Source organism: Rhinatrema bivittatum, unplaced genomic scaffold, assembly GCF_901001135.1.
Source record: "Rhinatrema bivittatum unplaced genomic scaffold, aRhiBiv1.1, whole genome shotgun sequence".
In the NCBI taxonomy this organism is placed as follows: Eukaryota; Metazoa; Chordata; class Amphibia; order Gymnophiona; family Rhinatrematidae; genus Rhinatrema; species Rhinatrema bivittatum.
The window spans coordinates 1-13,873 of NW_021821350.1; positions in this window are offsets into that span (position 1 = coordinate 1).

Consider the following 13,873-nt stretch of genomic DNA (forward strand, 5'->3'; position numbering starts at 1 on the left):
CATTTTTTGAAGGAGTTAATAAACATGTGGATAAAGGTGAACCTGTAGGATATAGTGTACTTGGATTTTCAGAAGGCATTTGACAAAGTTCCTCATGAAAGGCTTCTAGGAAAAATAAAAAGTCATGGGATAGGTGGCGATGTCCTTTCGAGGATTACAAACTGGCTAAAAGACAGGAAACAGAGAGTACGATTTAAATGGACAATTTTCTCAGTGGAAGGGAGTGGGCAGTGGAGTGCCTCAGGGATCTGTATTGGGACCCTTACTTTTCAATCTACTAGATAAAGGAGCCCTGACCGATGTGCCGCAAATGCGCAGTAGAGAGCAGCTCTACCGTGCATGCGCATCCGAGCACATCAGTCAGAGCTTGTCTGTTAACAAAAATGGCTCTGGGAGGAGCAGTAGCAGTGGCGATGGCGGTGCACGCGAGGGGGGGGGGGACCCCCCCAGAGATCTTCTATCTGTGCCATCCGAACGGGTTGTGAATGAGCTGAGAGGGGAGGGGAGGAGTGACTGAGGGGGGGGGGGAGTGACTGAGGGAAGGGGGGAGGGGAGAGAGAGTGAGGTGAGGGGGAAGGTGAGAGGGAGTGGGAGGAAGAATAGAGGTGGGAGGGAGAATGGGGATGGGAGGTGGAAGAGAGAATGAGGGGGAGGGAAATGGACCGAAAAAATGTTTTTAATGTAGGCCATTGGTACGGGCTTAACGGCTAGTATATTTATAAATGATCTGGAAAGAAATACGACAAGTGAGGTAATCAAATTTGCAGATGATACAAAAATGTTCAGAGTAGTTAAATCACAAGCAGATTGTGATAAATTGCTGGAAAATTAGGCATCAAATGGCAGATGAAATTTAATGTGGACAAGTGCAAGGTGATGCATATAGGGAAAAATAACCCATGCTATAGTTATACAATGTTAGGTTCCATATTAGGTGCTACTACCCAAGAAAGAGATCTAGGCATCATAGTGGATAACACATTGAAATCGTCGGTTCAGTGTGCTGCGGCAGTCAAAAAAGCAAACAGAATGTTGGGAATTATTAGAAAGGGAATGGTGAATAAAACGGAAAATGTCATAATGCCTCTGTATCGCTTCATGGTGAGACTGAACCTTGAATGCTGTGTACAATTCTGGTCGCCGCATCTCAAAAAAGATGTAATTGCAATGTAGAAGGTACAGAGAAGGGCGACCAAAATGATAAAGGGAATGGAACAGCTCCCCTATGAGGAAAGACTAAAGAGGTTAGGACTTTTCAGCTTGGAGAAGAGACGGCTGAGGGGGGATATGATAGAGGTGTTTAAAATCATGAGAGGTCTAGAACGGGTAAATGTGAATCGGTTTTTTACTCTTTTGGATAATAGAAAGACTAGGAGGCACTCCATGAAGTTAGCATGTGGCACATTTAAAACTAATCGGAGAAAGTTCTTCTTCACTCAACGCACAATTAAACTCTGGAATTTGTTGCCAGAAGATGTAGTTAGTACAGTTAGTATAGCTGTGTTTAAAAAAGGATTGGATAAGTTCTTGGAGGAGAAGTCCATTACCTGCTATTAATTAAGTAGACTTAGATAATAACCACCGCTATTACTAGCAACGGTAACATGGTATAGACTTAGTTTTTGGGTACTTGCCAGGTCCTTGTGGCCTGGATTGGCCACTGTTGGAGACAGGATGCTGGGCTTGATGGACCCTTGATCTGACCCAGTATGGCATGTTCTTATGTTCTCGACTGAATGCTGCATCTCTGCCTGACAAGGCTACCGCCTTTTCACCTGCTGGACCTGTAAGACTTTCTGTGCCCTTGCCTGCACCCACTCATTTACAGGTGATCCACTATTAAGCAGAGGCTTCCTGATCCAGTGCTGTATGCACTTCTTACAGCCTACCTATTTCCCAGACATAGTGTCCAAAACCACGTACATCCTGTCTATTTTAGACGGGAAAGCCCTGGTCTGGACTTCTCCTCTCTGGGAGCGTAATGATCCTATCCTCCATGATTTGACGGGTTTCCTTACTCTGTTTTGTTCAGTGTTTGATGACCCCGTTTGTAAGACCATCACTGGATCTGCACTCATACACCTTCAACAAGGTACCAAACCTCTGACTGACTATTATGTTATTGAGTTTAAAATCTTGTCTTCCGAGTTGCTTTGGGACCTGGGTTGTCTGCGGACTATTTTTCTGGAAGGTTTTAACTATCGCATCAAAGACGAATTAGCAGCCCGTGAGCTCCCTGATACCTTGGACTCCCTCATTGATCTTGCGGGACGAATTGATCGTCGTCTGCGTGAGCGCTCGCAAGAAATAAAGGGTCCTAAGAAGATGACACTGTGAGTTCCACGCTCTTGTCTTGCTCCGGTTACACAAACCACTTCCATACCCAGTATCGAGGAGGAAGAACCCATGCAATTAGGCTGCAGCCACCTAACAGCCAAGGAGAGGTGTTATTGTAAAAGATTAGGCCTCTGCATGTATTGTGGGCAACCTGGCCATGCAGTCTTCTCCTGTCCTATCTGTCTGGGACACTCACAGACTTAGGATCTTCCGGAGGACTCCTCCTAAGTCTAACTTCTCCATCTCCTCCACTGACTCTTCCAGTCTCCATCATTTCGAATACACTCGAATTCCACATATTAACCCTAGTGGACTCCGGTGCTGGGGGAAACTTCATACTCAGACAACTCGTAGAGCACCTACGAATCCCCACCGTCAGGACACCTACGCCACTGCTGCTATCATCCGTACATGGCGAGCCACTTCCTGGTGAGGTCACTTATTCTACTCAACCTATTCATCTCCGCACAGGGTCGCTCCACTCGGAGACCATCTCCTTCCTGGTCTTGGATAAAGCTATACACCCTGTAATACTTGGAATACCTTGGTTACAGACGCACTCACCCCAGATTGATTGGAACACTTTGGAATTATCCCAATGGGGAAGAGACTGCCATGGGAAATGTCTACAAGTGGTCACTCCCATGCCGTGCCTAACCTCTACCACCTCCCTTCCAGGCCTACCTCAGAAATATTCATCCTACCAAGACGTATTCTCTAAGAAGGCAGCAGATACTCTGCCCCCTCACTGATCCTTTGACTACGCCATCAACTTAGTACCTAATTCCGAACCTCCCAGAGGAAGGGTGTACCCACTTTCTCTGTCAGAGACTCAGGCTATGTCAACCTATATTCAAGAGATCTTGGCGAAGGGCTTCATTTGGCCTTCTAAATCTCCAGCCGGGGCCGGATTCTTTTTGTGGGTAAGAAGGATGGATCCCTTCGCCCATGTTTAGACTACTGCAGCTTAAATGAGATCACCATGAAGGACCGCTATCCATTGATCTCTGAACTCTTTGATCGGCTCCAAGGGGCCAAAATATTCACAAAGCTGGACCTTGATCCGAATACGCCAGGGTGATGAATGGAAAACAGCATTTAATACCCGCGACGGCCATTTTGAATATTTAGTCATGCCCTTCGGCCTTTGCAACGCCCCAGCTGTATTTCAAAACATGATGAATGAAATCTTCAGGGACATGTTGTACAGTTGTGTAATAGTATATCTCAACGACATATTGGTTTTTTCTCAAAAACTACAGAGCCATCAAGAAAATGTCACCAATGTCCTCCAAAGACTTAGGGATAACCACCTCTGTGCCAAATTAGAGAAATGTTCTTTCCAACAGGAATCCGTTACATTTCTTGGCTATGTGGAATCCAGCCAGGGATTCCAAATGGACCCGCAAAAGACCAAAAGCATCCGGGACTGGCCCCAACCTACTGGTCTTAAGGCTTTGCGAAGATTTCTCAGATTCACGAACTGCTACAGGTCCTTCATTCATCACAATTCCACCTTGCCACACCTCTTACAGCCATGACGCGGAAGGGAACCAATCCCTCTCATTAGTCTACAGAAGCCGTTGCCCGCCTTTCAGAAACTTAAAGAAGCGTTTATTCAGGAACCATGTCTACGCCATCCAAATCCCCAAAGACCATTCATTGTCGAGGTGGATGCTTCGGACATTGGAGTTGGTGCTGTCCTTAGTCAACACAATGACACCCACATGTTACATCCCTGCTCCTTCTTCTCTTGGCGTTTCTCTCCTGCCAAGCGGAATTATGGGATAGGAGACAAGGAGCTACTTGCTATCAAATTGGCATTTGAAGAATGGTGCCCATGGCTCAAAGGTGCACAACACCAGATAACAGTTTACACCGACCACAAGAATCTTGAATACCTATGTCATGTGCAACGCTTGAACCATAGACAAGCTCGCTGGTCCCTATTTTTTAAACGAATTGATTTCATATTGAAGTATCATCCCGTGGACAAGAATACCCGGCATTCCCGGGACAGGGTGGGCGCTACAGACTCTCCATCTTGGACCCAGAATTACCTAGGCATGCACGCAAGGGCCTCTTTTGAGCACGTCATGGCGGGAACCTCAGGGGGTGTCCCCTCCCGATGACGTCAACCTGCTAGTGTATTTAATTGACCGGCCCTTGCCTTCTTCGAGTTAGCAAGGAGTTCCGTCTTGCTGAATCCACCTCATTCAAGGACTTCCTGTTCCAGACATTGGTCTTGGCATCTAACGCTCTGAGTACCCACTCCTAGGGGGCTCCCCTTCTTTCCCGGCTATCTGCTCCTCAGAGGGCATACCTGCCTGACTGCTACTAGACCTGCTTCTCAGGTCTCTCTCTCTCTCCAGGAACCATATATTGTGAGTACCTCTATTGACTTCTACTATATGAACTGTATTGAGGATTTCACTTGGTGTACCCCAAGTCTTGGGCCACTACCACCTTTCTTCAGTAGAAGCCTCTGCAGAATATCGACACACCAACTACAGGAGCCACTTCCGGGTTCCAGCATCTCTACCAGTTCTTCAACATCTACTGTACAGACATCCTCGGTGTAGCTCGCTCCACGGGCCACTACCAGATCTGTATTCCTGAGGTACCTACACTTGTCAGAGAGGATCCTCAGTGTACCCTGCTCCGCAGGTCACTACCGGATCTTCTCATCTGTGGTCTCGCTCTGGGTATTCCCCATTGCTGAGGACTGTACTACTATATCTCCAATTCTGTGGACATTACTTTTTCCTTCCTTCATAATAAAGTCTCTTTTTCTAGCTGTGTCTCATGCCACTGAGACTCCGCCTGCTGACGGTGAGGCTCACAGGGCTCCTCCCTGTGGGCGGAGACATCTCTCATCTCAGCCCAGGGTTCACATTCTTACTAAAACATAACATTGTCTAAGCTCAGGCAGTCATCTTGCTCTGCCCCCAATGGATGATTTTAATGACAGGTTACAAAATACTAGTAATAGATCTGAAATTTCATTTCAGAGTCCTAAGATGTATGCCATTTGGTCTGGGCAATTTGCTGCTCTTTAGTTTGTCAGTCTGGCCTACTACATCTTCCAGGTTCACTGTGATTTTGTTCAGATCAAGAGAGAGAGATTTAAATACCTCCAAGGTTTCCATAAAGAGGAGGTGGGCCTCTTGAAAAGCAAATGAGGCTTTAGAAAACGGGGTCATGAAAGTGATAGGGAGTATGTGTTTCCTATGCACAGCTTTAACAGATACTTGCAGGCAGAGGAGGCTGCTTCTTTAACTCCAAACTTTATTACTAGGTAAAATAAATAACAAAGTCTTACTGTGTATAGACTGAAGATTAAAATGACTAGCATAGTCTGGGCCACAGAAATAAGGACAGGTAAAATTAAAATAATTATGAAAGATTGGTCAGGTTAGCTACTGATTCACATAGGCCTGACCAGAGATGGCTAAAAAAGAACCATGGAGGCAAGAAACTCCCAAAAACCTCTACTTCAGTCAGAAGTTAACCCTTCAATGTCATTTCTACTGAATACAGCAGAAGCTGTGAACGTGCAAGCTGACCATCGGTTGATAGTATAACAGCCATCGCAGAAAATATGCAAAGTAAAGCATGAACAACAACATTAGTAACAGAAACAGAAAAGCTGCTGTGGAAGCTGGACACTGTAAAAGTAGGACAACGGTGAATAAACAGGAAAGCCCTTGTGGAGATAGAATAGTACACTAGGGGGTAATCTAAGGGAATATTTCTTTACAGAAAGGGTAATGGAAACATAGAACAGCCTCCCTGTAGAGACAAGGGCAGTATAACTGAATGTAGTTCTCTTTAAAGTGTCTGAAAAAAGCAGAACATCAAATAAATAAATAAATATGAATTCAAGAAAGCCTGGGATAAACACAGAGGATCTCTGAGGGATTGTTGTGGCTGGGCAGTCTAACTAGGCCATATGGCCTTTTGCTGCCATCATGTTTCTGTTTTTATGGACTCCACTCTGTCTCTGGCCCTACTCACAAAGAGTTATTCATCCATCTAGGTTCATGGCTTTTATTTACCTTGCTGAGGGTTCCATCCCACATTTATTTGCTCCCTGCTCAAAGTAGGACTAAGTCCAGCTGGCTTCGATTATTTCCTACAAGAAAAAAATGTAGTGTTTATTGTTTCCTCATATGGAAAATCATAGGAACCAGCCTGTGCCACGTTGTTTCCTGTTCCTTATCTAAGTTTCAGGAAAAGTTTTAAAAATGTCCACTTCGAAGCCATTTCTGGCTCGTTTTAAAGAGACAGTACCGCGATGGCCACAGCGCATCACAGCATTTTTCTGGTGAATATCAACTTTGGTAGACTCTGCTACAATATCCCCCCTGCTTTCCCATTCACACCTCTTTCTCAAAATCCAAATCTTAATTATAGTCTGCTCTTTCAAATTGACCAAAAAGGTAACCTCATCAAATAATATAAACAAAATTAAATAAGACATAATACAGTAAAATAAACAATTACATAATATAAAGTAAGAATATGCAAATAAATATAAAATACAAAAAAGCATACACACACAATACAGAATAGCTAGACTTTTCCAGAGCTGTGGAGATATGCTGAAAAAATCCCAATACCTATTGTTAACTAATCTTGTTTCAGAAGGGAGAATCAAACAGTCTTCCCTCCAGACCTCAACGCATGGATTGGAACATAAGGGGTAGATTTTAAGAAATTGCGCGTGGGCGTCCATGTGCGCACGCTACCCGGCGTGCACACATGGACACCTGATTTTGTAACATGCGCGCGCCAACGCCTGTGGCCTTCACCCTTTCCCTCTCAGACCACTTTGATTTTGGAGCGGCTTGGGAGGGAATTTCCTAACCCCCTAACCTAACCTCCCTTCCCCTAATCCTCCCACCCCCTAACCCAACCTTTATTCTACCTGTTGCGCCTGCATCCAGCCCTGCCCCGCTCCAGACCGCCCTGTTCTGTCCCCTCCCTGCACCTTTTTCGAAGCCCTATGGATTTACGCGCGTAGGGCTTTTAAATCTGGCCCTAAGGTATTAAACAAGCATCTTGCCACAATATCCACACACAAACTTTATTGGCTGCCACTCTTTTCTTTCTGGCTTGTTTCAAGAGAAAACATGTACTTCTATCTCTATATTAAAAAAAAATTTCAATCAGTTATTTTGAAATCAATTTTATTTCTGAAAAGGGACAGTTCTAGTTCTAGATGACAGAGGGGTTAAAGGGGCTCTTAGGGAAGATAAGGCCATTGCAGAAAGACTAAATGAATTCTTTGCCTCCGTGTTTACTAATGAGGATGTTGGGGAGCTGCCAGTTCCAGAAATGGTTTTCAGGGGTGATGAGTCAGACGAACTGAACGAAATCACTGTGAACCTGGAAGATGTAGTAGGCCAGATTGACAAACTAAAGAGTAGCAAATCACCTGGACCGGATGGTATGCATCCTAGGGTTCTGAAGGAACTAAAAAATGAAATTTCTGATCTATTATAGAAACATAGAAACATAGAAACATAGAAATGACGGCAGAAGAAGACCAAATGGCCCATCCAGTCTGCCCAGCAAGCTTCCCTCATTTCTTTCCTCATACTTATCTGTTTCTCTTAGCTCTTGGTTCTAATTCCCTTCCACCCCAACCATTAATGTAGAGAGCGGTGATGGAGCTGCATCCAAGTGAAATATCTAGCTTGAGTAGTTAGAGGTAGTAGGGGTAGTAACCGCCGCAATAAGCAAGCTACACCCATGCTTATTTGTTTTTACCCAGATTATGTTATACAGCCCTTATTGGTTGTTTATCTTCTCCCCTGCCGTTGAAGCAGGGAGCTATGCTGGATATGCGTGAGGTATCAGTTTTTTCTTCTCCCCTGCCGTTGAAGCAGAGAGCTATGCTGGATATGCATTGAAAGTGAAGTATCAGGCACATTTGGTTTGGGGTAGTAACCGCCGTAACAAGCCAGCTACTCCCCGCTTTGTGAGTGTGAATCCTTTTTTCTTCTCCCCTGCCGTTTAAGCAGAGAGCTCTGCTGGATGTGTGAAGTAACAGTTTTTCTTTCCCCTGCTGTTGAAGCAGAGAACTATGCTGGATATGCATTGAAGTGAAGTATAAGAATGGAGTGATCAAGCTAGTTGAAAGGCATCAGGAATAGAGGAAGGTGGAGGTAGTAATTTGGATATTTGGTTTGGGGTAGTAACCGCCGTAACAAGCCAGCTACTCCCGTCTTTGTGAGTGCAAATCCTTTTTTCCACATTTCCTCTTGCTGTTGAAGCTTAGAGTGATGTTGGAGTCACAGTAACCATGTGTATGTTTATTGAATAAGGGTATTGTCTCCAGGCAGTAGCCATCATTCTGGCGAGTCACCCACTCTTCATTGGCGGCCTCTTGACTTTATGGATCCACAGTGTTTATCCCACGCCCCTTTGAAGTCCTTCACAGTTCTGGTCTTCACCACTTCCTCCGGAAGGGCATTCCAGGCATCCACCACCCTCTCCGTGAAGAAATACTTCCTGACATTGGTTCTGAATCTTCCTCCCTGGAGCTTCAAATCGTGACCCCTGGTTCTGCTGATTTTTTTCTTATGGTAAAGGTTTGTCGTTGCCTTTGGATCATTAAAACCTTTCAAGTATCTGAAAGTCTGTATCATATCACCTCTGCTCCTCCTTTCCTCCAGGGTGTACATATTTAGATTCTTCAATCTCTCCTCGTACGTCATGCGATGAAGATCCTCCACCTTCCTGGTCGCCCTTCTCTGTACCGCTTCCATCTTGTCTTTGTCTTTTTGTAGATACGGTCTCCAGAACTGAACACAGTACTCCAGGTGAGGCCTCACCAAGGACCTGTACAAGGGAATAATCACTTCCCTTTTCTTACTCGATATTCCTCTCTCTATGCAGCCCAGCATTCTTCTGGCTTTTGCTATCGCCTTGTCGCATTGTTTCGCAGACTTCATATCATTAGACACTATCACCCCAAGGTCCCTCTCCTGGCTCCGTGCACGTCAGCCTTTCCCCCCCCATCGAATACAGTTCATTTGGATTTCCGCTCCCCATATGCATGACTTTGCACTTCTTGGCATTGAATCTCAGCTGCCATATCTTCGACCACTCTTCCAGTTTCCTTAGATCCCGTCTCATTCTCTCCACTCCTTCCGGCGTGTCCACTCTGTTGCAGATCTTAGTGTCATCCGCAAAAAGACAAACCTTACCTTCTATCCCGTCCGCAATGTCGCTCACAAAGATATTGAACAGGACCGGTCCCAACACCGATCCTTGCGGTACACCACTTAAAACCGCTCTCTCTTCAGAGAAGGTTCCGTTTACCGTCACACATTGTCTTCTGTCCGTCAACCAATTTGCAATCCAGGTCACCACCTTGTCACTCACTCCCAAGCTTCTCGTTTTATTCACCAGTCTCCTGTGCGGAACCGTATCAAAAGCTTTGCTGAAATCCAAGTATATGACATCGAGTGCTCTTCCTTGGTCCAATTCCTTGGTTACCCAGTCAAAAAAGTCAATCAGATTTGTCTGACAGGATCTTCCCCTGGTGAATCCATGTTGCCTCTGGTCCATCAATTCTCCGGACTGTAGATAGTTCACTATTCTCTCTTTCAGCAGAGACTCCATTACTTTTCCCACCACCGAAGTGAGGCTAACCGGCCTGTAGTTGCCAGCCTCCTCCCTGTTCCCACTCTTGTGAAGCGGGACCACCACCGCTCTTCTCCAGTCTCTCGGCACCACTCCCGTTTCTAGGGATCTATTGAACAGGTCACACAGCGGACCCGCCAGAACATCTCTGAGCTCCCTCAATATCCTTGGATGAATCCCATCAGGCCCCATGGCTTTGTCCACTTTCAGGTTCTTTAGCTCTTCCCACACATTTTCTACTGTAAAAGGATTTTCATCTATTCCACTTCCCTCCAGTTTCTTGTTGTGTAGAGATGGTCCTTCTCCAGGGTCTTCTTTAGTGAACACAGAGCTGAAGTATTCGTTTAATATTTCTGCCATTTCTTCGTCTGTCTCCACACATTGATCATTACCACCTTTCAATTTCACTATACCACTTTGGACCTTTCTCTTTTCGCTGATGTATCTGAAAAATGTTTTGTCACCATTTTTTATCTCCTTGGCAATCCTCTCTTCTGCTTGATTTTTTGCCAACTTGATTGTTTTCTTCGTCTCCCTCAGTTGATACAAATATTCTTCTTTGTGCTCCTCCCTTTGGGATCCTTTATATTTCTTGAATGCTGTTCTTTTAGCTTTAATTTTGTCAGCCACCTCCTTTGAGAACCAGATAGGTTTCAATTTTATTTTGCTTTTCTTTATGTTTCTAACATATAGAGCAGTTGCCTTGGTGATTGCTCCTTTTAGATTGGTCCACTGCTGATCCACATCTCTCTCGTTCTCCCATCCTTTAAGTTCTTCCTCCAGGTACTTTCCCATTTCCTCAAAGTCTGTGTTTTTGAACTGTAAAACTCGGGTCTTTGTGGTTCTTTTCCCTATTCTATTAGTGATATTAAACCATACCGTTCGATGATCACTGCTGCTGAGGTGGGCGCCCACCTGGACATCTGAGACATTATCTGCATTATTGAGCAATAAGTCGAGTATAGCACCTTCTCTCGTGGGTTCCAACACCATTTGTTTGAACAAAGATACTTGCATGGCATCCATTATTGCTCTACTATTTTTAGTTTCTGCAGATGGGATTTTCCAGTCTACATCTGGCATATTAAAGTCACCCACGATCACCACTTCTCCCTTCTTACCTATCTTATGGATGTCTTCAATCAGATCTCTGTCCAGCTCTTCCTTTTGGTTTGGAGGCCTGTAAACCACTCCAATATAAATGGACACTCCGTCATCTTTTTTTAGGTCGACCCATAGAGCTTCTTCTTTACCCCAACTTCCTTGTAGCTCAGATGCTTGGATGTTGTTTCTGACATAAAGAGCCACACCTCCCCCTTTTCTATCCTCTCTGTCCTTCCTTAACAAGTTGTAGCCTGGTATTGTTGTATCCCATTCATGAGATTCTGTGAACCATGTTTCTGTGATAGCAACAATGTCCAATTCTGCCTCAGCCATTAGGGCCTGCAGATCTGGGATTTTATTTCCCAAACTATGAGCATTTGTGGTCATAGCCTTCCAGGTACTCTCTTTAAGGTTATTGCTTTACCTGGACTCCTGATGAGATATTAGTTGAGATTTGTTATTCACTTTACTCTTTCTGTTTGTAGTTGTGCCACTGTTGACAGAGTTATCCATCTCAATTAGATTTTTCTTTTGGTTATGGATCTTGAAATACTGCATGCATTGTGTTTTTTCTCTCTTTTCTGGTAATACTGCAATGTTTTTCTCAAGAACTTCCTCAGTTTTTAATATAGAGAGGGCTTGTTCTTTTTGCATTTGGTACATTGTGTGTCTCCTTATCACAGTTAGTTAAAATTAGTTAAAATTAGTTAAAATTTGTAACCTATCATTAAAATCATCCATTCTACCTGAAGACTGGAGGGTGGCCAATGTAACCCCAATATTTAAAAAAGGCTCCAGGGGCGATCCAGGTAACTATAGACCAGTGACCCTGACTTCAGTGCCGGGAAAAATAGTGGAAACTATTCTCAAGAACAAAATTGTAAAGCATATAGAAAGACATGATTTAATGGAACATAGTCAACATGGATTTACCCAAGGGAAGTCTTGCCTAACAAATCTGCTTCATTTTTTTGAAGGGGTTAATAAACATGTGGATAAAGGTGAACCAGTAGATGTAGTGTCTTTGGATTTTCAGAAGGCATTTGACAAAGTCCCTCATGAGAGGCTTCTACGTAAACTAAAAAGTCATGGGATAGGAGGCGATGTCCTTTCGTGGATTACAAGCTGGTTAAAAGACAGGAAACAGAGAGTAGGATTAAATGGTCAATTTTCTCAGTGGAAAAGGGTAAACAGTGGAGTGCCTCAGGGATCTGTACTTGGACTTTTCAATGTATATATAAATGATCTGGAAAGGAATACGACGAGTGAGGTTATCAAATTTGCAGATGATACAAAATTATTTAGAGTAGTTAAATCACAAGCAGACTGTGATACTTTGCAGGAGGACCTTGCAAGACTTGAAGATTGGGCATCCAAATGGCAGATGAAATTTAATGTGGACAAGTGCAAGGTGTTGCATATAGGGAAAAATAACCGTTGCTGTAGTTACACGATGTTAGGTTCCATATTAGGAGCTACCACCCAGGAAAAAGATCTAGGCATCATAGTGGATAATACTTTAAAATCGTCAGCTCAGTGTGCTGCAGCAGTCAAAAAAGCAAATAGAATGTTAGGAATTATTAGGAAGGGAATGGTTAATAGAATGGAAAATGTCATAATGCCTCTATATCACTCCATGGTGAGACCACACCGTGAATACTGTGTACAATTCTGGTCGCCGCATCTCAAAAAAGATATAGTTGCGATGGAGAAGGTACAGAGAAGGGCAACCAAAATGATAAAGGGGATGGAACAGCTTCCCTATGAGGATAGGCTGAAGAGATTAGGGCTGTTCAGCTTGGAGAAGAGACGGCTGAGGGGGGATATGATAGAGGTCTTTAAGATCATGAGAGGTCTTGAACGAGTAGATGTGACTCGGTTATTTTCACTTTCGAATAATAGAAGGACTAGGGGGCATTCCATGAAGTTAGCAAGTAGCACATTTAAGACTAATCGGAGAAAATTCTTTTTCACTCAACGCACAATAAAGCTCTGGAATTTGTTGCCAGAGGATTTGGTTAGTGTAGTTAGTGTAGCTGGGTTCAAAAAAGGTTTGGATAAGTACTTGGAGGAGAAGTCCATTAATGGCTATTAATCAATTTTACTTAGGGAATAGCCACTGCTATTAATTGCATCAGTAGCATGGGATCTTCTTAGTGTTTGGGTAATTGCCAGGTTCTTGTGGCCTGGTTTTGGCCTCTGTTGGAAACAGGATGCTGGGCTTGATGGACCCTTGGTCTGACCCAGCATGGCAATTTCTTATGTTCTTAGTTCTCAGTTCACTAAAAACATAGTAAGAATATGTGTAATGCAGTATTTTGTCTGCACAATCAAGGATCATATTGCTGAGTGTAAGGCTAGGCTAGAATTCTTTACATGCACTATGCACTTGTTTCTGATATACAGTAAGTAACATGGGATATTTAGTTATGCTTTGTCAAAGTAACATGATGACAGAAAAGGACCAGCTAGCCCATCCAGTCTGCCCAGTTATTCCTGTCCACACTACCAAGAACACATTCTAGCTGCCAGCCATAGAGTGAAAGCCAGGGGTGGTCAAATCCAGTCCTTGAGAGCCACAAACTGGCCAGATTTTCAGGATATCCACAATGAATTTGTATGAGATAGATTTGTATATAATGGAGGGAGTGCATGTTAATCTATCTCATGCATTGGCACCTGTTAGAATGTACATTGGCACCTGTTAGAATGTACGATATCCTACATTTACTTACCTTAGTCTATGTGCCTATTTGTAAACCGTTGCGATGGTATA